This window comes from Condylura cristata, unplaced genomic scaffold (genome assembly GCF_000260355.1).
Source record: "Condylura cristata isolate star-nosed mole 26May11 unplaced genomic scaffold, ConCri1.0 scaffold00003, whole genome shotgun sequence".
In the NCBI taxonomy this organism is placed as follows: domain Eukaryota; kingdom Metazoa; phylum Chordata; class Mammalia; order Eulipotyphla; family Talpidae; genus Condylura; species Condylura cristata.
This window is the reverse complement of record NW_004567104.1, coordinates 72,651,984-72,657,481: the sequence shown is the minus strand read 5'-3', so window position 1 is coordinate 72,657,481 and position 5,498 is coordinate 72,651,984.

The following is a 5,498-nucleotide window of genomic DNA, read 5'->3' as shown; positions in this document are numbered from 1 at the left end:
TCATATGCTTGTTGGCCATCTGCATTTCCTCTTTGGAGAAGTGTCTTTTTAGCTCTTCTGCCCATTTTTTGATGTTTATTTTTGTTGAGTTTCATAAATTATTTGTATATCTTTGTGATTAGTCCTTTATCGAGTTGTAGTTTTAACCCAAGGGGGTTCACCTCCCAAAGGATTAGAACAAATTGTCCAAGGATAAATCATTTAATTTTAAGGTCCGTCTAAGGCCTTGGGGTCTAGGATTCTCATTTTGCTCAAGGACAACCCTCAAAGGGATTCAAGAAAACCACGGAAAATGTGATGCTTTGGTGATTTGTGAAATGTCATAGCTTAATTATTTGTAAAATGTTACAGGTTCAGTAGGTGGTAAAATGTCACAAATTTAACACAAATTTATAAACTTGGGCAGTTCTAGAACGTTCATAAAACATTACAGTTTTGGTAACTTTTGTTGAAATTCATGGAGACATTATCAGAAAACAGCCTATTTGGGCCCCAGCCCAGGACTGATACAAGACCAGCCTCCAAGACTTAGCATGTTTCAGAAAGCATCTTTGAGGGTGGGGGTAGCCAGTTCTACCACGGCTTCTCACAGGGTCACGTGAGATCATGCTGCTGTGCTCCTGTGTTGGAATTCCAGGCAAGCCATGTGCCTCTTCTGCTCTAGTTAAGAAAAGGGGGATGGGAAAGTCATCTCATACACTCCTTCCTTTCAGCCAGTGGGTATCTATGGGGCACATCCTAGGGGCAGGGCCACAGTCCATGTTATACCAGCTGCACCTCAGGCAGCCTCCAGCCCACTAGGACTGACAGAACAACAACAAAATAAATGGTCTGAATTAAAAAGGAAGGAGTCAGGGAAGTAAACAATGGAGCCAGGTACGGGATCAAAAGTACCTGGGTTAGATCAGAGCATGGAAAAGGGAGGAAGTGAAATTCTTGTCTCAATTTACTGAGCTTCCCTATTCCCAAAAGAAAAGGAAAGCATCCTGCAGATGATGGACATTAACATGGAGGCCCTCCGCCCCCTCTAAGTTCAGTTTCAACTGGGATCAATCCGTTGACCATACCCTCCAGTTAGGGTTAACTGCAATGCTCTTAAATTCTAGAAAAGAACCTCCTTCCTAACAGTGCCTCTGTATGTTTTCAACCTGCCCAAAGCAGGATATGATAGGGTAGCAGGTGGTATCTGTGTGTTGAGTGAAAGAGATTTCTGGAGTCAGAAGTTCAGGTTGTATATGTCCTAGCATTAATCTCAAATCCTCAAGATCTCGTTTAATATCCACTTCTTAAAATGTGGCTCTTAAATATATCATGATGAGGACCTCCAAGTCAGGGGGCCTCTTCATCACCAAACCGCAAGTGATGAGCCACTGCTGGATATTCAGTGAGGGAATAACACTCAGGTTCTCACTAAGAGCAGGCCTCTCTACAGCCCAGAAGTAAAGACTGACCCCTGGGGGCACTGGGCAAGCCCCATGGCCCTTCACCCAGGGCTGAGGCTGGCAGGAAGGGCACTGGGCATTTTTTTCTGTGAGTGGCAGGGAGGACTTCAGATGCCCATCATTTCACTTTATATACGAATAGGTTAAAGCCCAGCCAGACTTAGAATACCCAGCCTGCCCAGAGACTTAGATTTAAAAACTGCTAGCCCAGCTCTCTTTTCACAAGCAGGTTGCAGGCAAGGTCCTGAGAATTCCTCAGAAGCGAATAGTCAAAGATGTCTGGATAAACAAAAGGTGGTCCATATGCCCTCAGGAATAGTGTTCAGCCTTTCAATGAAGTCTGATGCAGGCCAGCAGGAACTGCCCCCCACACCTCAAGCTAAGTGGGGGGAAGCACATTCAGCAACACACAACTGCGTGAGTCATTCACATGAGTCAGGTAAATCCTTAGAGACAGAAAGCAGACTTGTGGGTACCTGGGGGGGGCGGGGGAGGGAATCGGGAAATACCTGCTTTTGGATATAGAAGTTTTCTTTGGGGTGACAAAAGCATTTTGGATCTAGTTACAGGTGGTCGTTGTACAATATTGCAAATGCCCCTGAATTGTCTGCTCTATGTGATTGATTAAACGTGTTATGGGGATTTTGCTTTAATGAAAACAAAAGAGGAAAAAAAAAGTAGAAGGAACTAAGGGGTTAACCTCAGCTCAGCCAGTGTGTGGGATCAGAACCAGGGGTGTCTGGAAGGTGAGGGAAGCTGAGGGTTAAAGACAAACCCTGGGTGGGTGGGTGCTCTGTGCCCCTCCCAGTCTCTGCTTCACCTCCCTCCTCTACTGGATCACTACCATCCTGGGGATGGAGCCCAGGGCCTCCTGTGAAGGCCGGGATGTTGTAATCCCACATTCTAGCCAGCTCCAGCATCCACAGCCCCCAGTCACAGTTGTGCTGGGGGCAGGAGGTGGCTCCTATGGTGTTGCATTTACTCCTCAAAAAAACATAAGGGTCAGGGACTGTTGCTTATTAGCCTGGAAGAAAGGTCACCAGCATGGGAGGTCTCTTGCCTGGCTTAGGATAATGTCAGTTCAAGTCCAAACTCAGCTGCCTGGGAAAGAACAAAACTGCCCTTCAGCCTCTAGGCCTCAGTGTCTCCTGTCAGCACACAGCTCACAGGCTGCTAGTCTCTGGCCTCCTTGCCCCAGACTCTGGAACCCTCCCTCCTTCTGTCCTGGGCCCTCTGTTCCCCCCCCCCCCCCCCAGCTTGCCACCCTTTCATTCATTTTTCTAGGCTTATGTCTTGCAGGCAGGTCTAGATACAGTTTTTACCCCGGGGAGCCTCACAACCAAGGTCCACAGTACTGTCTACATGCCCTCTTAGGCAGAGCCTGAGTCCTGGCAGCGTAGACTCAGGACACAAAGGGACTTGTTTTTCCCCATCATGACTTCCTACTGGCCACAGGTTCCGAAACCTCTGCCTGGAAGTCAGCCAGAGAGCCCAGAGGGACTGGGTCCCAGGGCGGACGTGAGCCAGCCAGGACCTTGGGGGTCACCTGACTCAGCTCCCTTCTACAGAGGAGGAAACTGAGGCTGACTGAGAGCCCACATGGCTTTGGAGAGGCCACTGCTGGAAGCGAACTGCTCATGGTCCTGTCTTCCCCTGGCCCTTGTCTTGAACTTGGAAAGCCCTGGACTGAGAGAGACAGGCTGGACTGGAGGACGGCGGTGGGAAATCCAGGCCTAGGCCTAGGATGAAGACAAGGAATCTCAGCTCCGGGCTCAGCCAGACAGGTGGGAGGTAGAAGATATCTCCCAGAATTGGCCAGCCTCCGGGCTAGGCAGCACCCAAGGGCGTCTGGACAGAGGCCCTCCTTTGGAGGTGTCAGGTTCCCCTGTGCCTGTGGAGTTGGGGGCTTCAGTCCATGGCTTAAGCCTGTGCTGGGGGACTCTGCCTGGGAGTGCATCTGGCTACAGCACCCACCTGATTTTGGGTGCTTCAGGAGTGCTCTGTGGGCCTGCGTCACTGGGAAGGGCATGCCAACCCTTCCCACAACCAGTGAACTCAGAGGCCATCCTGCCACCGTGGAATGAAATCTGCTTAAAGGAAAGCCGGTGCAGGCCCAAACAGCTGCTTCAGTGGCGGGAGGGTGTTGCGGGCCATGCCGGGCACCAGCCAGCAGGTGGGTCTGCAGCCTCAGGGGTGCATGCCCTGGCCAGTCAGGCTGGAGTCTCCAGGCCCCTTCTCCCACGGGAGGGTCCATGAAGCAAAGGGCAGAGGGGACAGGGATGACACAGTTAGGCGCCAGTTCTGGGGGCCCTTCGTTCGCGGGAGCAGCAACCTGGTGTCTGGGCCCCCAAATAAACATGCTCCTGCTTGGTGCCCTTGGCGGGCCACGCTACTTTCAGGGAATGCAGACTGAAAGCTGGAGGGCCAGCTTGCCCCAGCCCCCAGTCTGTGCCGGGTTGGTAGGTGGGGCCCGAGGTCCCCTGGGAGGAGGGTCACCCAGCCCCCAGCCGCAGGGCCCGTAGGCACCGGCCTGGCCCCTGACTCCTTTCTGGTGGGTGCACCAGTGTGGCCACACGACAGGGCAGACAGCGTGACAGTCCCTTCCAGGGTCATCAGAGGTGCTAATTAAGGGTGGTCTGGGTTCACCTGCTCTGGCCCTGCTTCCCCCATGCCCCTCTGAGCTTGTGAATTGCTAAGGCCAGTTGGCACAGCACCCATAGGGCACAGGGTTAGACGGCTCTAAGGAGAACCAGATGCATCACTCGGAGGGGGGCTGCTGGCTTGGGGAGGAGGGGGTGACGGTGCCAGAGCTCAGAGGAGGGCCTGAGTATGGGTGGGGGCCCTCCAGAGGCGAGCCCCAGGGTCAGACTACCTGCTTGCACCTTACCACCTCTATTTGTTGTATATGCCTGGGAGAGGGCCACCTCGCTCTCTGGATCTTAGTTGCTCACCTGTGAGACAGCAAGCACCGTCCTCAGAAGACCTTGGTGGCCATGCATGAATGAGGGCCGCACCCCGCAAAGGACGGCGGTTGCCTGGCCTTCAGTAAGCTTCTCTCCGGACTCCTGGCATAATATTAGCGCCCTCAACTCCCTCAGGCAGCCTGGCACTGCCTCCTCCCTCCACGTGGTCTCCATGCTGTGCCCTCACCCTGAGTCTTTATCCTGGGACCAGAGGACCTGACCTCACCTTATGCAGACCCTCAGAGAGAGGTGGGGATAGGGGTGTGAGTGTGGGAGAGCCACCTCTGTCCCCCGAGAGTGGCCCATCACAGGACAAGGAGGTCGCCTGTCGCTGCATGGGGGGTCAGTTTCGGGCCCCAGCAGCAGCCTGTGAGCAGCCTGACTCTGCCCCCCGCCCCCATCAGTCTACAGAGGTGACAACTGAGGGAGGCCTGTCACCTGCAGGTGTGGGGCCCTTACTCAAGGCCCCCCAACTGCATTAGGACTTGTGTGGGGAGAGGGATGTCTGTAAGAGAAACACCCAGAGAGCTGGGGTTTGTAGGTGGGGTGCTTTGCCTTAAATGAACTTGTTGGGGAGCATGAGTTGAACATTTAACAGAGGAAGTTTAGATTGCCAGGAGCATCCTGCCCTAAGGGGAGGAGACAGACTTTCCCTCAGCGCTGAGGGCCCAGGGGATCGCTCAGCCAGCCCTGGTCCTGGGCTCCCCCTGGCTCCGTGGGCAGCTGCCCTGCCCCTCCTCCCTGCCCCCCAGGGACCTGGGTCTCCGGCTGACATCTCTAGGTCTCAGCACAGGTGCCCCAACTGGATGCACACGAGGTCTGGGGTTGGCTGAGTCCCCGCCGCCCCCAGCCCCCAGCACTGTGATCCCTGGGATGAGAATCCCAAGTCCCCTGGCCAGCACCCCAGCATCCTGCCTAGCTGGGGTGTGGAGGAAGGATAATGCCCTGGGGGGCTCAGAGGCCTATGTTGGGGGGACTAGAGGGGGGTGGAGTACAGGGAAGGAGGAGGAAAGCCAGTCTGAGACTCTAGCAGATCTTGGGGGCAGGTGAAGGAAAGCTCTGGGCCCCAAGACTGATAGCTGGAGCTGAGTGG